We start from the raw sequence: 24,815 nt of genomic DNA, 5'->3' as shown, positions 1-24,815 counted from the left end.
ACTCTGTAGATCAGTATGGAGGTTCCTCAGAGACCTGGAAATAGTACTACCTGAGGACCCAACTATACCATCCCTGCTAATATACCCCAAAGATGCTCCAACATATAACAAGGACACATGCTCCACTGTGTTCATAGCAGCCTTATTTATAATAGACAGAAGCTGGAAAGAACCCAGATGCCCTTCAACAGAGGAATGGATACATAGAATGGATACATGTAAATAGTGGGGTACTACTTAGCTATTAAAAACAATGACTTTATGAAATTCTTAGGCAAATGGATGGAAGTAGAAAATATACTGTGAGAGGTAACCCAATCACAAAAGAAAACACATGATATGTACGCAATGATAACTGGATATTAGCCCAAAATCTCAGAATAATAAAAATACAATTTACAGACAACATGAAGCTCAAAAAGAAGGAAGACCAAAAGGTGGATGCTTCAGTCCTTCTTAGAAGGGGAAACAAAATACTCACAGGAGAAAATTAGGGGACTAAGTATGGAGCAGACACTGAAGAAAAGGCCATCCAAAGACTTCCCCACCTGGAGATCCATCCCATATACAGTCACCAAACCCAGACATTATTGAGGATGCCAAGAAGTGCATGCTGACAGGAGACTGACATAGCTGTCTCCTGAGAGGCTCTGCCAGAATCTGACAAATACAGAGGCAGATGCTTGCTGCCAATGATTGTACTGAGAACAGGGCCCCAATGGAGGAGTTAGAGAAAGGACTGAAGTAGCTAACAGGGTTTGCAATCCCACAAGAAGAACAAAGATATCAACCAACCAGACTCCCTCAGAGCTCCCAGGGACTAAACAACCAACAGAAGACTACACATAGAGTGAATCATGCCTCCAGCCACCTACGTAGCAAAGGATGGTTTGTCAGCCATCAGTGGGAGGAGTGGCCCTTGGTCCCGAGAAGGATCGATACCACAGTGTAAGGGAATGCCAGGGCGAGGAGGCTGGGTGGGTAGGTGGGCAAGCACCCTCATAGAAGCAGGAGGAGGGGGAATCAGATACGGGTTTTCTGGATGGGAATCCGAGAAATGAGATAACATTTGAAATGTAAGTAAAGAAAATATCTAATAAAAATATTTGAGAACAAAAAGGACTCAAAAGGAGTCCTTTAGATGAAATGCCCTATAATGGGGGAGAGGGAACTTGTAGAACCCACCTCCAGCAGAAAGACAGGGCATCAAGTGAGGGATGGGGTTGCTATCCCATGGTCAAAACTCTGACCCATAATTGTTCCTGTCTGAAAGAACTGCAGGGATGGAAATGGAGAAGAGCCTGAGGAAAAGAAGGTCCAGCGACCGGCCCAAAATGGGCTCCAGCTCAAGAGGAGACCCCCAAGATCTGACACCATTATTGAGGCTATGGAGAGCTCACAAAATGGGACCTATCATGACTGCCCTCAAAAAGACCCAATAAGCAGCTGAAAGAGTCAGATGCAGATATGTGCAGCCATCCATTGAATAGAAGCTGCTGACCCATGTGTTTGAATTCAGGAAAAGCTTTGGAGGTGCTGAGATGGAAGGCCACCCTGTAAAAGGACCGGCAGTCTCAATTTTCCTGGACCCCTGAGGTCTCTAAGACACTAGACCTTCAACCAGGCAGCATACACCAGCTGATATGAGGCCCCCAACATATGTACAGCAGAGGACTCTCAGGTCTGGGTTCAGTCAGAGAAGATGCAGCTAACCGTCCAGAGAATGAAGGCACCAGGGAATTTAGAGGTCTGATGGGGTAGTGTATGGAGTGGGAACATCCTTGTGGAGACAGGGGATGGGGAGGAGCTATGCGATGGTGAACAGAGGGTGGGCCAAGAGGGGAGTAAAATCTGGAGGATAAAAAAAAAATAACTAAAATTTAAAAAGGCAAAAAAAGACTAGAAACAAAACAAACAAAAACTGAACTGAGACTAGGACCCCCGTTGAAGGAATCAGAGAAAGAACTGGAAGAGCTTGAAGGGGCTCGAAACCCCATATGTACAACAATGCCAAGCAACCAGAGCTTCCAGGGACTAAGCCACTACCTAAAGACTATACATGGACTGACCCTGGACTCTGACCTCATAGGTAGCAATGAATATCCTAGTAAGAGCACCAGTGGAAGGGGAAGCCCTGGGTCCTGCTAAGACTGAATCCCCAGTGAACTAGACTGGTGGGGGGAGGGCGGCAATGGGGAGAGGGTTGGGAGGGGAACACCCATAAGGAAGGGGAGGGGGGAGGGGGATGTTTGCCCGGATACCGGGAAAGGGAATAACACTCGAAATGTAAATAAGAAATACTCAAGTTAATAAAAAAAAAAGAAAGAAAAATAATAAAACAAACAAAAAAACTATGTACCTAAAATACTATAACATGTGTAAGTCTGTGTATAAATACACATAAGTGTTTAAATAAATCTTTCCTTTCTAAACTGACAATGCTCCTCTCAAGAAAATAAATCATTTAATAAAAATTCCAACACCAGGAAAAAAAAGGAAAAAAGAAAAAGAATTGCTGTTTTAAATTTTTGGTTGTTAACCTGAACCAACACTTTAGACAAGAACTTTGCTTCTGTCCCTTTGAATATTTATTCTAAACATTTAAAAAGAAATGTTTTGTGTTTTGCTTTCTAATTATAACTTCAAGGTTTAGCCAATTTCTCTCCAAAGATGTGTTATTATTTTCTTTGGGAAATAAAACAAAGAGGCCTTTCTTTTTAGCTATACACAGAAAATCTGTCATTTAATTTGTATCAAATTTAATGAGAAATTATCCAGTGTGTTATAAGACAATCTGCTGTTAATGAAGAATAGCAATTTCTGCTTAATGACTACTAAATAGCTTTATTGCCAAAATGCATCATTAATACACATTATTAAGTTGGCATGAATCTGAAATACAAACTGCACTAATCGCTTCCTTTTCATCTTCTCTGTTTTCCCTCTGTATCGTTGCATGCAGGTAACACCCACAGAGAGCTGATTACTCTCTCACTAACTTCTCGGAAGCAGATGTCCACCACAGCTCGGTGGGCACAACAGCATTGCTCAAGTTGCCTCATTTAGACCATTCGAGAAATTAATCACAGAGGATGGGAAAGCATGTGTGTGTGTGTGTGTGTGTGTGTGTGTGTGTGTGTGTGTGTGTGTGTGTGTGTATGTATGTATTAAATTTACCCTGGAAATTTTAAGTTTATAAATAAAAAGATAAGGCAGGCATTTTGCCTGTTTCCTCACAAAGTAAGTGGGAAGGCCAGTCACAAATGTATGTCACACAGGGAGGTGACTCTGGCCTGGAACTCTGCAGGCTCCAATGGGCAGAAAACGCTTTCCGAGGTATGAAAGTCAGAGCAAAATAAAGCTTAAATGTTAATTTCTTTTTCCTATTGTATTTCCTATTGGTGCTTTATTATAAGTCTCAGAATTTCTCCTAGAGATGTCATACTTCAGTGAGAACAGATGTGATAGCATCATCATAGAATAAGTTCAATCGAGGAGGAGAGTAAAGCGAAGAAGCATCAGGAGTCACACAGAGATTTGATTACAGGGTAAAAGCAGGCTTTGCAGAATGCCATGGCAAAGCAACAACTTCCCAGTCTTTCCCCTGCCTCTCACGATATTTTTCTTCTGAATAGAAGGTTCTCGGTCACTCTTTCCAGTCATTAGAATAATTCTTTGCAATGGGACAAAAAGTACAGCAATAATATTATTATTCCTTTTGAAGAAAATAATACATGAAAAAACAAAAATATTTCCTTAGATTTCAGATCTGGACCAAGTGTATTTAATTGATTGCTGGATAATGGTTAATTATGCATTAACATATAATTCTCAAAGTGTATGTCATTCTCATACACATGTGCGTGTACATATGTTACATAAATTATAACTTGCTTCTTACTGTCCTTTGTTTTCAATGGCATATTGCCAATGAAATTAAGTAGTAATGGACTACTTTTCACAGAAGATTCTTTAGATTATTTTTAAATCTATACAATTAGAGACTGGAACTGTATTTATCACTTTTACATTATGCTTGTAAATCAGAAGCTCTCATTTTTATTTTCTGAAAATTTCTATTACTGTGTCCCAGTTTAGCCTATCTGCATTTGTAATGGATATATTGTGTTTTGAACGCATAAGTACTGTAACTTGACCTAATATGTCATCCACATTTGATATGTATGTTCTATATGGGTAATCTCAAGCTAAATTTAGAAAGCTTATCTTTAGGTCAAAAACATTAGGCACAATCGTACATTAATTATAACTAGTGACTGTATATTAAGTTGCATAGAAATGGTGAAGAAAATATTATAACATACTTGTGAATTTTTTATCTGTAGAAATCTTGATTGCTACTGTAGACTACAGCCATGTTTCTGTTGCTTACTGAAGAGTGTTAACAAATCATCTGGCTGAGAAACTTCTATTTTACCTGGTTAGAAATTGTGGGTAAACAAGAAGATATTCTTCAACTTCCCCTCTTCCATAGCTTCTGTGGGCCTAAGCATTTGACAATAGGGGTGACAGGCAAGTAGCAAGAGCAGCAAGTGACACCCTGTAGTGTTAGGGCTCTTGTTCAGGCCTTTTGCTATGGCTCTTAGCTAGTCTAAGGGAGTGGGCAGTTGCAGTCCTTGACACTAGCAGGTACGGAACCTGCTGAACAGGTGAAGACACAAAATTTCTTTCCAACCTTCTGTCCTTTTCCATTCCTAGCTCTCCAACTTCCCTGTACTTCTTCAGTCCCCTTAACTCCTGCCCTGGGCACTGTCTTGTCCTATTTAGATGCCTCTTGTTATTGGGTGCTGTTTAGGAAGTTCCTGCTCTTGCTTTGTGACTGCTGCTCCTTCTGTTGTTGGCTGACTGTCTCATGCTTACCTTTGTCTTCTTCTCTATGTAGCTATCAACTCTGCTACTTCTGCCACTTGGTTTGTTGGTGTGCGTTGTCCCTTCCTTCTTCCTCTGTCAAACAGCTGGCCACCTTATTCCCTCTGAAAGTGTGTTAAATATTCTACCTATGCTGTCATCCCACCATTTATTCTGATAATTTTAAATGTTGCTAACTTGGCACACAAAATTACAATTAAGCATAAATAAATGATTTCTTGGAATTTAAAACCACTGACTGTTAATCTATAGGACTGTTCATCAGTATTTGCAGCACCCATGTAAGAGCTGCCAACTCTTTGTAACTCTGGTTTCATGGTACCTAATACCTTTTTTGTTCTCTAATCTCCTGCACCCATGTGGTTCACACGAACCGATCAAGGAAAATACACACACACACACACACACACACACACACACACACACACACACACACACAGGCAATAAATTTTAAGCAGGAGAAAAAGCACAGGAAACAATACTTTTATCTTGACTCAAAAGGAAAAGAGTATAGGATGCTGTTTCACAGCACATTTCTCAAGGGAAACCAAAAGACCATATATGTAGGGAGAGAAAGAGCTTTTGAACAATGATAGCAAGTCGGAGCTTGTTTTTTTGTTTTTTGTTTTTGTTTGTTTGTTTTTTGTTTTTTGTTTTTTTTTTTGTTTTTTACAAATAGCAATACTCATGCAAATTGAGGTTTGTTGTTAAACCAATCACCACATTGTCATGTCCCAGTACAATGCTAAACCACCAAGGAAACAGCTACCAGTTCTCTTGCTGGATCATTCAGAGTTTACCAAATAACAGAGTCTGGTACAAAGTTTCCAAAATGATTCTAATTGAGCCTAGACACCAATGTAGAAGCAATCATCTGTATTCATTTTTTCTATGTTTCCATGGAGTGTTTAAAACCATTACTCTGGCCTTAAGGTGGTTCATGGAGTGTTTAAAACCGTCAGCTGTTTGACTCACAGTCCCGTCCTCCAGCTTAAGACCACCAGCATGGCAAGAAATATTCCAGTAGTTTCCAATTGAGGAGATAAGTTACACACTCCCAAATATCTTTATTTTCATGAGTTTTATGAAAAAGAACTTAGTAATGATAACATATTTTAGCAATGCTCTAATATTTAATACTCACCCAATGTCCCACAAAGAGATAAATCCCTCTCTTCTGTTTCTGTAATTAATCAATAAATAGGGAAGAAACCATTAAAAGATATATATATATATATATATATATATATATATACACACATATATATATATGACTTTCTAATTATTCTCAACTTGCTTGCTGTATAATTATTCTCCAGCTTTCTAACTTGACTTAGGTAATTAACTCAAATGCGAACAGAAATAGCAAACAAGTGATTGGATACCTCTCATCCCAGCAGGTCTTCCTTGTCTGTGATTAATAATCCTAATGTAAGATGCTACTCTGTGCTCATGAACTAAATTCTCACTCAAAACTCAAATATCATGAATATCCTAGTAACTGCCATAAAATCGTCTCATCAAACCCTGCTGATACTTTTCTTCTTCTGTGATTAGTTTGATGAGTCCTCATGGCTGGGATGACACTCAAAGTCTTCAGTTCTCTTCTCCTTGGGATACTTCCTTATATTCCCTGAGCAGTAGCCCTGGAAGGACTCAGAGGTTGAGGATATGATGATTTTGACTGAAGATTTTAAGCTATATATTTTACTAAATTAACAATCTTTGTGAGGAAAGAATGATGTACTGAGGGTGAATGTATCTGGCTCAGAGTAATGGCAAAACCTTACCCTGCTCCACATACAGATCTTACAAGTGATTCACATTTATCCCAAACAACTGTATGCAGAAACTACTTGCCTGTCGAGGATTCCTACTGCGGCCATCTAACCCTCCTTCTCCATAAATAAAAGCATTTCCTTGTTAAACCCACCCCTCCCTCAGTGGTACATAATAAATGAACATCACCATCAGAGCATAAAACCTACCTAAGCCACGCTCTTCTGTAAACGTGTCTGTCTTTTCTTCATTCCTTCCTTACCCCAGTCAGGTCAATTCCAAAGATGTGAGGACCTCCCCAGTACATCCTTAATACAAACACTAGAAACAATGTTTGCTTGTGGAGTCAGAGGTGCCATGTCTGACTTTGCAAAGATGTTAGTCCGAAAAAAAAAAAAGTGATAATCGATGCTTGTGTTGTTAAACTGACAGGTGATGCAATCTCTTGAGAGGTGCGCCTCTGACCATATCTGTTGGGGATTATCTTGATTGCATTCATAGCTGTCACAAGACAGATCTTATTTGTAGATGATACCATTCCTTGAGCAGGAATCCTGACTTGTATAATATGGATAAAATAACCTGTTTGCTAACAAAAATTCAGCCATTGTTCTTTGCCTCTTTATTGTGGTTGATATAACTTTCCTCAACTTCCTATTGTAAGATGTTTCTGTCAGGGAATTTTAGTATGGCAATAGAAAAAAAAACCTTACTATATTTATGCTTGATCTCAATTTTGAATTCCCTCCATTCAAATAAAAACATCTTTGATGAAGACAATACAGCAGAATATCAAAAAAAAAAAAAAGTACACAGACTTTGAACTAAGTAATGTGGAAAAGCAGAAGCCAGGTCATATAAGAAAACACATTTTTTAAAAATAATTAAACCTTCTACATAGGCAATGAGAAAGCCCAGGGACAGAAGACTTTGAAGATATTCATACATATGAGAGGATCACAGATGATAAAGCTATGTGGGTTTTAATAATGCAGAAAAATAACAATTTGAGTACAAATGCTAATCAGAGTCATCCAAAACTTTGCTTTTATCTCATGTAATGGTTGAAATCAAATGACATTTCAGTCATAAACCCAGTCCTTCCACAAATCATACACATTAAAAGGTAGCTAAACCTTTGCTTCTTGGTACACCTAATATCAAACATTGTTACAGTTATGAATTGTTTCAGTACTATTGTGAAGATGAAAATGAAGTTTCTAAAAATGATTTTGTATTTATTTTTAAGAATTCATAACTGTATTAAACAGATTTGATCATACCCAACTCCCCCTTCCAAAACCTTCCAGACTTAATCCCACATGATCCTGTTGTTGTCATGTCCTTTTTGTAAAATTAACACTATGTATTTCAATCATATTAATCCCCTGTCCCTAGTAATTACAGTTCCAGCGCTCCCTTCCCTACTCACCCAACTTTATCACCCACTAAGTCTAATATTCTCTTGCCTGTACCTCCATGGAAGTACTGCCATATTGGTAACCCATGAAAGGCCATGTCCCTAATCATATACTCCCTATTACAAGTTGAGTTCTTGTGAGACTTTCCCCTATATGGAGAGTTTTAAAATGTTTTGGGCACTTTACTTGGAGGCTGACTTTTAATATCATTATAATTGTTAGAGTAAAGATCATTGAATGAGACTCTAAAGGTCATCTATTCTAGACCCTTTTTTAAGTTTTTAATTTTTTAAAATAAATTATATCTAGATAATTACTAAATTCAGTAGCTACAAATTTTTAAAACACTATTTTTGTTTCAATTTTGAAATTTACTGAACATTAGTAGATTTCCCCAGAATGGTAAAAGCTAACCAGGGTCATTTCTTGTTTTGTTTATTTGTTGTACAGTCTTAGAAAACAAATATAGGACTTTGAAATGCCAGTCAAATATTGAAACATTGATCTGCATCCCTAATCCTTCACCATTTTAAAATTAGTCTTCTATTTTCTATCTTAATATCTTCCAATATTATATATCTATTCAGAAAGAAATCATACCACTTCCTTTCAGGCTGATGGTTCAATGTTTGAGGAAATATATAGCAAGACTCCACATTCCACCAAATAGCTTCCTCAATATTAAAGCAAGTTAATTTATCTAAGTGTTTGGTTTTCAAAATTAAAACTCACTGTCTTAAAGATGTATTCATATTATCTTCTCATTCCTTTTTTATATTAATGGTTCTGCTATTTTGTTTTATTTAACTCTTTTTATTTATTTATTTATTTATTTATTTATTTATTTATTTGTGTGTGTGTGTGTGTGTGTGTGTGTGTGTGTGTGTTTGTGTGGTGTATTACATCAAGTGACATACTCTATTATAGTTCACCTCAACTGATGAAATAAGGTTTCTAACTGAACCTAAAACTCAATGTTTTAATTATTCTGGGTCATCAGCAAACTCTTGAAATCTACTCCCAATAGTTGTGTTGGTGGTATATATAAACTTACCTTTTGTTTACTTTGTTCTGTGGCTTTGAATTTAGTTCTGCTTGCTTCCATGGAGACACTCTTACCCAATAAACCATTTCCACAAACTATGGCTGGTTTTTATTTTGACGGTCTTTATTATTATTATTATTATTATTAATTATTTATTTGCGACAGTGTTTCACTTCATAGTCATACATAGTATGGTATATGTAGCTTAAGTCTGCCTCAGTATCTCAACAGTTGACTTAATAGGCATGAACCATCAAACAGAGCAGGTTGTTTATTGTATACATTTGTGTATGGGAGGAGTTTATTGAGTACACAGAGAGAGGCACATGTAATGATGCATGTACCGTCTGCTTGTTTTACTTATCTACATATTGCCACTTTTAATACTCATTGTAATTTTGATTCACAGAAAGCATTATCAAGTTGTGTTTTCACTAAGTCTCAAAACATTAGCTGAAGATATATTTTCTAGAAATTATATTCTGATTACTGATCCTAATATTTCTGACAACTAGAAGTTCTAAGACATTTATATATTCTATCAGAATGCAGTTCAAGAATGGAGTCCTATGAGGAGAATTCTGGGTGCTCATTTATAACTTTTATTCACAAGATGTAATTGTAATCTCAGAGGCTAATTGCTGAGTAAATTCACCCATTCTCCCTCTTCCTGAACTCTGGCTGGCTGGATCAACTCAGCTGTTCTGGCTCAAACTCATCTGAAAGCTGACAGATTCAATGTGGATTCTCTCAGCTTTTCAGCAAAATTTCTCTGCTTGGCCTCAAACTAACTCTGGCTCCTTGCTATTCTCAAGCTTTAATTTCCTCTGTTGAACTGAACTGAACATCATGAATTAACAGATAATCTCATCTCCATTGCACTGCACTCACTGCATTGACTCCCAACTCTCTGACCCTCGCTGCACTGCTCTGAAATATTTCCCTTTCCTGTTCTGTCCTCATGTGAGTTTGGCAGATCCTATCTTTGAGTCAATTTGTCAATCTCTCTCTAGTCTGTCACTTTGTCTGACCCTCAATTAGGTGTTACTTTCAAACATGGCTGTTTTCTTCTACAAACTAATTTTACCTTTATGGTATATTCAAATGGCCAAGCTGCATCAGAGCTGGATTACAAAGAGCTGGGCTTTTGAATGTGATCCCTTGCCAGAACAGTCATGGTGCTGGATTAAAATTCCTCTACACTACCGAGAAAAGTCCAAGAAAACCTGACAAGTGTTTTATGACCTCAGTTTCTTAAAACACATAAAATTGTTCTTGGACTATGCCCATCCCTAGTAGAGCAGATAGCAGTGAGTGTCCTTCAGATTATTCATTACAGTTGATTATTGTTATTTGTTTATATGCCTCCATGAAAAAGCATGTTTTGGCCATATTAAGTTTGTCCTTGTAATTTTTATAGCTTGAACTCAAGAGAACATAACTCATGTGACCTTCCTTAACCCTAAGAGGATAAATTGTGTGATGCTCTGAATAAAGTTGGCCATTCATGAGACTTCAGTCTGTCTCAGTTTTAGATTCCAATCTCCCATTTTCCACCACTTAGGTCAGTAAACATTCTGTACTGCTAAAATCTACCAGTTCTATAAGGGAAAGTTAATTTTATAGATATAATTTTGCAAACAAAAAGTGTTTAATAATGAGGAATATTTTGTACTTAATATATTCAATTAGCATGATTAAAGAAAAGTAAAGTTAAATATTTCAAAATCATGTAGTAGTCCAACATAAGTTTTAAAGAATTGTTATATTTTCATTTTCATCAGTAACAAGAAGAGAAATGTTTATGCTAATAATGCTTGATTCTCTGTAAGAAAGATGATGCAGTAAAATGAAAAGAGAACATGATATCATGGTGGTCTCTAGATTTATGACTGAAAAGTAAGATACTGTTATCGAAAGTACATCCATTTCAGACATAGAACATGTAGAAATAGAACTGGAAATCACCTGGAAAGCCTGCTCTCTAAGGACTAAGTTTATAATATCAGAAAGTATTATACAAGATACCAAGAGAGAGAAGCAAACATTAGTCCTACTCAGTTATAAAATACCTGCTGTACAGCAATGACGAGCTTTCCAGTGATGCAGTGGTGGTACTGGTAACCAAAAAATATCTAGTTAAATTTACGGCTTACCCAATAGGAGGAAAACCATGCTCGCTACTATAAACATAGCCAATGACCTGGGACTAGAGAGATCATAGGCCCTAGAGAGGAATCTATTATCATCATTTTCCTAAATCATTATAATTTATAAATGTATTTTAAATGCTTATCTTTATACCTATAGAGGACTGTGATTCCCATTCCTTACCAAAACCCTTCTTTTTCACAGGAGACAAAAACTATGAGAAAGATGTATAACTGGTGATTTTTGATTATGGGGCTTCCATCATTAATTGATACGCATACTGCCAAGTCCTGCATGACCCTGGAAGTGATAGTGTGATACAGTTTCCTGTCCCTGGGGTGTTCAGAGCTAGCAAGACTTGGGTCTCCCCAAGTATTGACAGTTGCTAGGTTTAAGGTTTGTTTGTATAATAATGTACATATTTTCATGTTCTTACCTTCAGGGAATGCTCTCCAGGTTAAGGTTAATGACTCCATGATAATTGTGAACATCTTGACTCCAGGGGTGAAAATATGTCTCTGTGATGCTGCAACCTCTAGGACAGCCCTTAAGGCTATGCAGAAGAACTCTGAAAAACATGAGTTAAAAAACAACAAAAAAAAAACAGAAAACCAATATATATATATATATATATATATATATATATATATATATATATATACACATATACATATATATATGTATGCAGGATTTCTCACCTATGGAAAGTATAAGGATGAAATATGAATTATATGAGGGGCTTCATGAACCTAAAGAACAGAGTCACTTTGTCAGAAGATGTTCATAAAGAAATTTAGGGAGTGGTAGTCACAGGACAAGATCCTACCCAGCTAAACTTATTTGTGTTTCCAAAGGCAGAGATATCTCTGAGTTCATTTGCTTTGTTAAAAGGAAAAAGAAAAGGTACTTGCTCTCTCTTTCTACAAATCAGAGAGCTAAGGTCTTCAAAGGCTAATTCATAGGATAATCAAAAGGGAACTGGGAGTCATGATTGAACTGCTATGTAAATTAAAGATTGGTCCTTGGTCTGCAAGAGCTGAGCTATCTACAAAGCTGTCTGTCTGGAGAGCCAGTTGTAGCAGAATGCAGGGTTGTCACCTGGTACCCACAACTGACTTTGTTTGTTCTTCCACAGCTCCCAAGCTCCCATTCCTTAGGAACTCCTCTTCAAGCCTACACTGGTTCTTGGCAAAGTACTATTCAACCCCCTACACCTAAAACTCATTGAACATTGGAAGAACAGTAACAAAATGAATGTGAAATCCAGAAGACCCTGATGTCCACTGTGAGACAGTATCTTTTAGACATAACAGAGAAGCTGCACTCATGAAATCTCAAGAATTTGATTGTCTAAACAAAACCTCCATAATGACATCTACTAACATGAAAAGACAGATGATAGAAATTTCACAAGGCCCCACACATCAACAAGGAGCCACAGTTAAACAGCAGTACTAAGAAAATGAGAATAATTTTTCCCCAGTTTTGAGACACAAGATAGGTTATTCATTCCCAAAGCACACATATGCATGAACAACACTAAATAGATTCAGTAGTTTTTGTTTTTGTTTTTTTTATATGTGTGTGTGTATTTATGAAAAAATTATGAAAGAAGACTTCATAAATTTGAGAGGTAGTAAGGGAGCATAGGAAAAGTTGTAGGGGAGAAAATTATATATAGTACTTGAAAGGAAAATTATACAGATTTAAGGATTAAAAATATGAAGTTAAAAGAATAAGTTTCAAAATTCACAGACTCAGGGCTAAACACTGTGAAAAGCAAGTTCAGGCAGCCCCGCCTGGACTAATGGACCATAAAGATAAAGAAAAGGAATGCAAAAACCAGCCCGAGTTATCAAGACTGACTCATAATCTGGCAGAAGGGCACCTCCCCCAGCTTACTCAGAGTCACACCTTAACCAGATGTCCTTCAAACTCTGATAAGCCCCTAGCTTCTAAAATCCTGAATGCCCCAGTCAGCACGTACTCTTCTGCTGTGTTGGCTATGTTTGAATGAGCCAAGCACTTACAGCTGCGCCAAAAATTAGCCGCCACTGTTTCAAACAGCCAATTGTGTGAAACTGCGCCAAACCTCCTAGCCTTCCCTATATAAACCCCTGACTTTTGAGTTTCAGGGTCGACACCTCTGTCTCCTGCGCGGGATACGTGTCAGCTCAAAGATGCCCGTAATAGATCTCCGTAATAAACCTCGCCTTTGCTTATTACATCCAAAATGGTCTCTCTGTGTCTGGGGTCCGCGATTTCCCAAGACTTGAATAAGGGTCTCTCCGGGGATCTTTCATTTGGGGGCTCGTCCGGGATCAGTGTTTCCTGGGGCACGCCATCCTGAGACTCGAGCTAGATTCTTTCATTTGGGGGCTCGTCCGGGATCGGTGTTTCCCGGGGCGCTCCATCCTGAGACTCGAGCTAGGTTCTTTCATACTCATTTGTGAAATTCTCAAAGAATAAAAAAATAAAAACTATTAAACATCAACGACTGTAGATTATGAGACTGTGATTTGTTAATATTTAACATTTTACTTTGTTTAAATTCTAAATTATAATTTTAATTAAATTATATATAATATAAATAAATATAATTAAAAGAAATTAAATTTTGTTTTAATTCCAAACAATAAAATAAATGATTAAAAATGTCTCAGAGAAGTAAGAGAAGGAAAAATGAAGAAAGCAAAAGGAGAAAGAGAGTTGTAAGAAAGAAGTAGATCATAAAAGGCAGGAAGAAAATGGAGATACAACCAAAAGATCTTATATGGAACTTCATATAAAGCAGGAAGAAACAAAGCCTTTTTGTTGTTGTTGTTGTTGTTGTTGTTGTTGTTGTTGTTGTTGTTGTTGTTGAAGTTAAATTACTTTAGTGTTCTCCTTGGCTTCTCTCTGCTATGACAGAAGTCTGTATTTTTGGTCTTATTTCTCACTGATGTGTTCTGTGTATACATGTAACCCTAGGCAATATCCACTCTGATAACACATTAGTTTATAAATTTGGTTGAGGGAGAGGAGTTAAAATGAACTACCTTTGGAACTACCCACTCGCTGTACATAGGTTTTCTACTTGAAGATTAATGAAGGTTCGTGGCATTCCTTCACTAAATTACACAGGTGTTAGAGTTGAGGAAATAAAATCTCAATAATAAAAATAATAAATTCTGTAATATAACATCTAGCAGAAAAAATTCTATAATGGGAAGTAATATAAAGATAAGTAGGAAGTTTTCTATGTCCCTTTTGCTCCCAAATACAATCAGGGCATTTCTAGCCCGCTCTAGCCCATTTTAGTTCCTGAATAAATGACACGGAGACATATTAAATTTATAACAATTGAAATAAAATAAATAAAATAACCAATAAAATATTGTCAAAGCCTATAGTGCATTAAAAAAATAAACAAACATAAAAATAAAAGACTGTAAACCCTAAAACAAAGCAGATGCTCACCAATTCTAAGACTCTGTAACCTGCCTGCTTCCAGCCTTGTGGTACTTTACTTGAAATCTGAGTCTTGACCGGCTTGCTTTCCTACATGCGTGTCCTCATAGTAAGTCCTCTTTGTCCCTCCAAATGGTCTGTCCACGTGGTCTAACTTCTCTCTTTCCTTCCTCTGTGCTTGTTCTCTGTCTGTCTGTCTGTCTGTCTCTCTCTCTCTCTCTCTCTCTCTCTATATATATATATATATATATATATATATCCCTCCCTTTCTGACCTCTTTGGGACACCCTGATTGGGACTGGAAGTCCCTCCTTCTCTCTCTCCTCTGGCCAGTTATTGACTGAGTCAGCTCCTTATTAACCAATGACAGGTGAAGGAAAACATTTTTTACATAACATTGAGATCTGAGATGCTTGACTATGCCAACATTCAAACTACAACCAAATGTCTTGGCATTTGAATACTCAGTGCACAGAACCATCTCCCACCCAAAGTAATGTTTATTTTTTGTTGTAGGGACACATAAATTAATATTTTAACAGGATGTGAACATTTAAAAGAAATTTAAAAAAATGTCATAGGCTCAGGCATTTGAATACTTGGTCTCCAAATGGTGATAGTATTTGGAAATGCTATGAAACCTTTCTAGAAACAGTGGCATGCTAGAGGAACTATGCCTCTAGAGTTGGATATTAAAATTTTATAGTACTTCTGGGAATCATTGCTTTCTTTTTGTTTATGGTTGGAGATGGGTACCTCACTCTTCTGACTCAGATGCCTGAAATTAAACTTCCCTTGCTTTTAGAGACTCTCCTTTCATATCTGTAAAAAGAATAGGTGTTCATTTAGGAAAATTTTGGTCATTGTACTTTATCTCAGTAACATAAAAATATTTAAATTAACTCTAGATATTTATTATAAAGTGAAAAAACTAAAATTAGAGGTATAAATGCTGAATTCCTTTAATTATAAAAAGTAAATGGAAAGCATGTTTCTAAAATAAGTTTACATAACAGCCTAAAAAACTGCTAGAAAGAAGACACAGTATGACCAAATATTAATATACTACGTAGGTAGCTACAGTTATTATTGCTGAGGAAAGATGATCTCATGCAAAGCAGTCATAGTGGCCAATCACTTATTTCACTGGTCTAGTTTTTGTTTCATCAATATTTTGTTTTAATGCATCAAAGAAGCTGTAATAAAATGGAAATAAAGTGCTTAAACCTCTGATATTATAAAACTAAAGTGTGAAATAATACTAAGTAACTTCTTTAGTCAGGATTAAGATTACTAGTATAAATGGTTCAGAAGAAAGAGTGTCCATAATGCCTCTAATCTTTAATGTTTGGTTGCAGGAAGAGGAGGGACCAGTAGTGGTTTTCGTTTTCATGGCTGCTGGAAAGATTTCTCCAGTGGAAAGATTATCATCATGACAGGATGTTATCATAGGGGAAGAGTACATTAGCAGTTGCTGAAGGGAAATCAAAAGTTCACATCTTGATTATTTAAATATGGCAAAAGTTTTATTACATAAATCATTAAAAATGTGATAGGCAGTAAGAGTGGGGATAGATTAAGAGAAATAGGGATCAAGATAGATAAGGTGGGAAAATGAGTGCCTAAATAACTAGATGGCACAAGGAGGGATACATCAATTAACAGACAAACCACAGCTAACACCCTCGTATTTAAATAGAAAATGCTTTTTGTAGGGTATAGTTTCCCTCTTTGTGTTGGAGCTTTCCATCTCTTATCCTCTGGAGGACTGGATTTGTGGAAAGATATTATGTAAATTTGTTTTCTTCATAGAATGTCTTAGTTTCTCCATCTATGGTAATTGAGAGTTCTGCTGGGTATTGTAACCTGAGGTAGCACTTGTGTTCTCTTAGGGTCTATATGACATCTGGCCAGGATCTTCTGGCTTTCATAGTCTCTATTGAGAAGTCTGGTGCAGTTATGATAGGTCTGCCTTTATATGTTACTTGAACTATTTTCCTTACTGCTTTTAATATTCTTTCTTTTCTTTCAACAAACCAAAATGAAGATAGCAGCACAAACATAATTCTACTTCTAACAACAAAACAGGAAGTAGTAATCACTTTTCCTTAATATTTCTTAATACTAATAGAATTAATTCTGCAATAAAACTACATAGAATAACAGACTAGATACATAAACAGGACCCAGCATTGTGCTGCATACAAGAAACACATCTCAGTGACAAAGTCAGATATTACCTAAGAGTAAAAGTCTGGGGAAAATTTTTCCAAGCAAATGGTCTCAAGAACAAGCTGGAGTAGACATTCTATATTGAATAAAATCGACTTTCAACCAAAAGTTATCAAAAAAGGTAATTTCATAAAAGGAAAAATCCACCAAGATAAACTCTCAACTCTGAACATCTGTGCTCCAAATGCAAGGGCACTGACATTCATAAAAGAAACTTTTCTAAAGCTCAAAGCATTCATTGCACCACACAAAATAATAGTAGGAGACTTCAACAAACCACTCTCATCAATGGACAAATCATGGAAACGGAAAGTAAACATGGACACATAGAAAGAAACAGAAGTTATGAAGCAAATAGTTTTAACAGACATCTATAGAACATTTCATTCTAAAACAAAAGAATATACATTCTTCTCAGTACCTCATGGTACTTTCTAAAATATTGACAATGTAACAGGCCTCAATAGATATAAGAAGATTGAAACAGTCCCATGCATCCTATAAGATCAACATGGACTAAGTCTGGTCTTCAATAAGAACAAAAACAAGAGAAATCCTACATACATATACAAATTGAACAATGCTCTACTTAATGACAACTTAGTCAAGAAAGAAATAAAGAAATTAAAGAAAGAGAACTTCAAACCAATTTCTCTCATGAATATCAATGGAAAAATACTCAGTAAAATTCTTGCAAACTGAATTCAAGAAAACGTTAAAACATTCATTCACCATGATCAAGTAGGCTGATCAAATCGAAGCAGGTCTCAGAAGATGGAAAGAACTTCCCTGCTCTTGAATTGACAGTAAAAATAGCACTGGTGATGAAAAAAGCAATCTACAGATTCAATGCAACCCCATCAAAATTCTCACTCAATTCTTCATAGAGTTAGAAAGAACAATTTGAAAATTCATTTGGAATAACAAAAAATAAAAATAAAAAAAGGATAGTGAAAACTATGCTCAACAATGAAGGAACTTACAGGAGAATCACCACCTCTAACCTCAAGTTGTATTACAGAGCAATAGTGATAAAAATTATATGGTATCGATACAGAAACAGGAAGGTAGATCAATGGAATAGAATTGAAGACCTAAAAATGGATGCAAAAACCTATGGTCACTTGGTCTTTGACAAAAGAGCCAAAACCATCCAGTGGAAAATAAAAATAGCATTTTTAATAAATGGTGCTGGTTCAAGTGGAAGTCAGCATGTAGATGGATACAAATGGAAACATACTTATTACCTTGTACAAGCTCAAGTCCAAGTGGATCAGGGACCTCCACATAAAACCAGATACACTGAAACTAATAGAAGAAAAAGTGGGGAAGAGCCTTGAGCACATGGGCACAGAGGAAACTTTCCTGTATGATTATTCAACAATCAGCAAATGGGACCTCATAAAATTGCAAAGATTCTGTAAGCAAAGGACACTATCATTAGGAAAAAACTACAACCAAGAGATTGGGAAAAGTTCTTTACCAATCCTACATTTAATAGAGGGTTACCATCTAATATATGCAAAGAATTCTAGAAGTTAGACTCCAGAGAACTAAGTAATGCTATTAAAATATAGGGTACAGAGTAACTAAAGAATTCTAGCTGAGCAATACTAAATGTCTGAAGAAATACTGAACACCTAAAGAAACGTTCAACATCCTTAGTCAGCAAGGAAATGCAAATCAAAACGGTCCTGAGATTCCAACTCACACCAGTCAGAATGGCTAAACTCAGGTGACAGCAGATGCTGGCGAGGATGTAGAGAAAGAAGAACACTCCTCCATTGTTGGTGTGATTGCAAGCTGGTACAACTACTCTGGAAATCAGTCTGGCAGTTTCTCTGAAAATCGGACATAATACTACCAAAGAACCCAGCTATCCTCCTCCTGGGCATATACCCAAAAGATGCTGCAACATATAACAAAGACACATGCTCCACTATGTTCAAAGCAGCCTTATTTATAATAGCCAGAAGCTGGAAAGAACCCAGATGCCCTTCAACAGAGGAATAGATACAGAAAATATGGTACATTTACACAATGGAGTACTACTCACCTATTAAAAACAATAACTTCATGAAATACTTATGCAAATATATGGAATTAGAAAATAGGCACAAAATAACACACATGGAATGCACTCACTGGTAAGTGAATACTATCTCAAACCTAGAAATACCCACGATATAATTCACAGACCATATGAAGCTCAAGAAGATGGAAAACCAAAGTATGGATGCTTCAGTTCCCCTTAAAGGGGGTAACAAAATACTCACAGGAGGTAGAGGGTGGGAGGGACTTGGGAGGAAAAGAGGAAAATTGTGAGTTGGCAGGTGGTGAAAGATACCCTGATTCCTGAATGAGATAGGCCGAATTCCCAAGGAACCTAAAAGGGATGGCAGATGACAGGAACATTCCCAGTCTCCCAGGAGATCAGGCCCCTCTCATGTAGTTACAGCCCCACAAAACCCTCTACAGAGAAGTTTGAGACAGATCAGTCACATTGGTCAACACCCCAATCCCCTCATCCACAGGTAAGGATGTGACCACAGGTGATGTAGACTGAAGACAGATCAGTCATGTAGAATCAGGACCATGCCACCAGATATCTAAATGAGGTACTCCCAAGCTCTCAGGCAAAGTCAATATGAAATACCTACTGTCAGACACTGACCCATCCTGAGACTCTATTTAAGAATCCTATTCAGAAGCATTAAGTGTGTGCAGGAATTATTCCATTGTCTGAGAGCTTCTATCATAAGAGCTGTAACACCACTGCTTGGAGAAGAGATCTGCTCTCTGAAATCGCCATCAGAAGCTCCCCTGCACCCTTCACCAGCTAATCATTCTCCTGCTGGCTCAGCCTGGCCCAAGCAACCGAAGCAGCAGCAACAGAAACCAGTCCGCAAGAATCACTCTGTCATCTGAGCGCTTCTGTCATAAGGACTGTAACACTTCTGCTTGTGGAAGAGGTCTGCTCTCCTGAAATCGCCACCAGAAGTTTTCCTGCACCCCTGGCAGGCTAGTCAGTTCCCTGCTGCCTCAGCGGAGTCAGAAATGGAGGTGGAGCAGCACCAGCAGTGGAGACCAAGAAAGCCTTGCCTTGCCTTGCCTTGCCTTGCCTTGCCTTCCCTTCCCTTCCCTTCCCTTCCCTTCCCTTCCCTTCCCTTCCCTTCCCTTCCCTTCCCTTCCCTTCCCTTCCCTTCCCTTCCTTCCCTTCCCTTCCCTTCCCTTCCCTTCCCTTCCCTTCCCTTCCCTTCCCTTCCCTTCCCTTCCCTTCCCTTCCCTTCCCTTCCCTTCTGAACCCACACACCTAGCTGGATCAGAGATCCTGTACAAAACCCCACAGAAGGGAAGGGAGGAAGCGGGCAGGATCAGGCATGGGAGACAGGGATGATACAGAGGGACAGGAATTTGAACAGTATATTATAGCAATGAGATATGGTGAACTGGGTTTAGCCACCAGCAAGTCCCAGATGCCTGGAAAGCAAGTGATCCCATGACCCAACAGGGATGAGATTAGCTGAAATGCCCAACAAAAGGGAGAGAAAACCTATAGGGAACATGTCCAGAGCCTTGGTAAGGGGGTGGGGCCACTCACTCATCTCCAAATTTTTAACCCAGAATTGTTCCTGTCTAAAGGAAATACGGGGACAAAGTATAGAGCAGAGATGGAAGGAAAGGCCATTCAGAGACTGCCCCATCTGGGGATCCATCCCATATACAGAACCAAACCCAGACACTATTGAGGATGCCAAGAAGTGCCTGCTGACAGGAGCCTGTTATAGCTGTCTCATGAGAGACTCTACGAGAATTTGACAAATACAGAGAAGGAGGCTCACTGTCATTGGACTGAGCACAGGGACCTCAATGGAGGAGTTAGAGAAAGGACTGAAGGAGCTGAAGGGATTTTCAAACCCATAGGAAGAACAACAATATCAACCAACCAGACCCCCCCAGAACTCCCAGGGACTAAACCACCAACCAAAGAGTACACATAGAGGCATTGTTTGGCATCCATAGGCGGAGAGGCCCTTCATCCTAAGAAGGCAGGATTCCCAAGTATAGGGGAATGCCAGGTTGGTGTGGTGGGAATGGGTAGATGCGTAGAAGGGGGAGCACTCTCATGGAAGCAGGGGGAAATTTGCTAAATTTTGAAGGTAGTGGAGCATTGATAAGTGATGGATATATTGTAAATAATTTTATTTTAATCTAAATAGATAAGCATTTCATCAGTGAGAATTCTCATGTTTCTACCCTGTAGGCACGGTACACCACTATCTTCTTAGTAACATATAGTCAAATGTCTGCTTCTTCTCCCAAACGTACTAAAATATGTCTCTTCCATACTTGAGCCGTAAGTATATGAGTTTTTGTAATCTCCATTCTTTGATATAACCAGAAGAGTTCTCATGACTCGTTACACATGACAAAGCACTGTACTAGCTTACATAGCATTGGATGATCCTCAAAAGTCTCTACATCGTTCAATTGCCTACTGAGAAAATAGAACAGAGAACACCCTTAGAGCTGACCATACCACCCACACAGTCCTCACACTCCTTTCATTGTGAGTCTTATTAACAAGTGATAATGTTATCTTCATAGATGGCTGCTGTTTTGTCTTTGTTCAGGTTAACTCTTGTCTTGAATTTTGTTTTATATTTATTTCTACTCAATCAGAAAACTTAACTTTTGTTTTCAAGGGCATTTTTTCTTCAAATAAAATACAGTTTTTTTTTCTTTTCAAAAGCTTTGTCTTTCAGAATGATTTTACTATTGTGGCTTAGGCAACCTGAAACATATTATTCAATAAGCTGTTTTCTTTGCATTTCTGCAACAGGAAGCTTGTTCACTTACAGATAATGTAGGCATCACTGATCACATAGATCAAAAATGCATACTATATTATTTCTGTAGCTTATCTAACTATAGATATTTTACTCAATTCCCTCCTCTACCACAGAGGGCTAGAATATGTACCTTGGGAATTCCAAGTTTGTCCTTTGCTTTCATAGTTAATAGGCATGTACCTGTGAGGATCATCTGAGGAACAAAAGCTTCAACTGTTTCTGTCACATACGGTAGCATTGGATCATGAAGGCAGTAAATTATATCTGGAGATTACTCTATCTATTGGTTACCTAAGTTTCTGCCAACAGAAATAACTATAATCATGGAAAACTGCATTATGAAATGTGGCTTTTTTGTTTGCTCTTCCCACATGATTTGCTGTTGTTCCCCGTTTTGTTTCTTTATATTTTTAACTTCTATGTCTGATGTACATCATTGCATATTTCTAAATTGGTATTATTCATAAGAGTTCCTATGTGTATATTTAGAACAAGATAATACATAAACTAGAAATCATTGGAAAGGCGAAAGCAGAGCTGTAGAGGAATTGTAATCCACAACACAGTTGCTCTGAAGGGGATCTCATCATAAGACCAAGGTCTGTGTGATTCAGCTGGCATGCAGTCAGGCCACACGCCTTTAATCTCTCTGGATACATTACAGAAAGGCACATAGGGTAGACTTTTAAGATTAAAGACGTTTGTAGCAGGAATCAGCCATGTTTGAAAGTTGTGTCTAATTGAAGGGCAGAAAAAGTGATGAATCAGAGAAAGATTTGACTGAATGAGCCAGAGATAGTATATGTCCACCTCTCATGAGAAAATCACAGGAAGGAAAAGCTATTTAAGACCAGTGCAGATAATTAAAGAAGAGAGAGAGGAGGGAGGAGAGAGCCCAACCAGAGCAACTCAGTGAGAAGCTAAGAAATTCCAGATTTAACAAATTAGCTTAGAGAGGAGTTTGAACCAGAACAACTGATTTGACTCAGTCAACAAGAGTTCAGATAAAAACTAGAAAGGGTGTGCCTATTTATAGGAGGAATGATGGCCACCACCTTAACATAAAAGGGGCCTCAGAGCCACAAAGGTGACTCCTGCAGGAGGACCTAACTTCAAACTGCCTGAGAGACTAAGACTCTATTGACTATTGTGATGTAGACAATGCCAGTCAGTTGGGAACTGCTGCTTGGAAGAGATGCTTGCTTTGGACCAATGGGATGTGGGTGGAGGCTATAAAGGGCACCCTGGTGGATTTTAAAGGAGCTCTCCGCAATGCAGCCTCATTCAGACAAGCTTGCTCTGAGGTTCTCACCCTCTAGGAGTCTGTGCCATTGATTCTTCGCCACCTCATCAATCTGTCAGGCTGGGACACAGGCAGCATTTATTCAGCGGTACATCTGAGAGGCTGAAACAAGCCTAGGTGAGCAGACAGAGGCTGGAAGCTGAAGCCTTCAAGGTCTGGGCTTACAGAAGATTTGGTTGTATGGAGGCTCGAAGCTTCCAGGCCTAGGCATACTGATATTGAGGTAGAAATGTTCAGAGCTCAGCTTAAGCTGTGTGATTGTACTGCTTGAGCGTGGCTCTCATCTCACCCCACATCTGAGGAAATAAACACATTTACACATAGCCTCTGGAAGAACTATTCACACGCATTTAGATCGTGGAAGAAATGAGGTAAATGATGACACCAGAGAATTAACAAGAGATTCATCGATGGAGGAAAAACAGATGTGTCCAGGATGCACATACCATCCTCAAGATCAAAATAAGGGGAGGTGAAAAGGAAAGATAACACTTAATTTCTACCTCTACACTTTAAATTAATGATAGCACACTAGACATACTTTAAAGGGAAGGTAGTAGGGTATAGCAGAATGACTCAGTGATAAAGAACACTGACTGCTCTTCAAGAGAACCCAGATTTGATTCCCATAACCCACACTGGCTCGTAACTGTCTGTAATTCTAGATTCAGTGATTAGCTGTCCTCCTTTGGGGTCTGAAAACACAAGATAGGCACTTGAGTGGTGCCCAAAGATTCACCTAAGTATCAATAACTCATCTTGCATGATAAAGGATGAAAACTAAACGATATATTGTTCTCATGAAAGAAATTTAGAAGCACAAAGAAAGAAGATGGAAATTGAAAAAACCACAGCTATCAAAGGTATAATATTTATGTGCTCAGGTGTATGCTAGAGATTCTTTAAATAGGATAGCAACAATGGTGTGATAAATATCTACAGTGTAGAAAAATGAAAAAGTTTAGGAATTAGAAAACTTCAAAAGAGCACTACTTCGGAACCTGGAAAGTTATCAGTCAGTAAAATTCTTGTCATGCAAGCATAAGAATCTGAGTTAGATCACAGATATAAGATATTATTCCAGTCTACTTCATATGATGTCTCTGAAATCTAATCTTTATGAACAATAGTTAAAATATGGATTGGTATAAATATAATACACACACAGAGAAAATATTTACCTTCATTATTACTAACAGAAAGTAGTCACAGCAAGACTGACATTTTCTTGAGGATAGAGGAATCTGTATGACCTTCCTGAAGGTTGAGCTGCAGAAGAAACAGATACATATAGGGAATCAAGAAATCATAAATGAATTACTCTGAAACTGGGCTTTCCTGTACATTTGCATCAAATTTTCTTGCCTTTTTTCTCAACCTGCTCATCTGTTACCTGTCAATTCTCTAATGTTTATATGTACATCTCAGACAGCTGAAGGCAAGAGGAAGTTACTTAATTTTTTAGAAATCTCCCAGTTCCCATTCAATGAGTAATATCATTAGTTTCCCATTTTTAAAAGTAATTTTTAAAATGTGGAAATAACTTTTACTAGACATCACACATTTCATAAGTATCAGCACACATGGTCTTTAATGGCTTTGCTCTATTTAGTTACTTTTGACCCATTTTGATTCTTAAATTGAATATTGCATTTTACACTTCAAAAAACACACTGTTTATTATTTATTGC

This window comes from Rattus norvegicus, chromosome 6 (genome assembly GCF_036323735.1).
Source record: "Rattus norvegicus strain BN/NHsdMcwi chromosome 6, GRCr8, whole genome shotgun sequence".
Classification (NCBI taxonomy): Eukaryota; Metazoa; Chordata; class Mammalia; order Rodentia; family Muridae; genus Rattus; species Rattus norvegicus.
The sequence above is the reverse complement of the archived record's forward strand: the minus strand, read 5'-3'. Positions refer to the sequence as shown.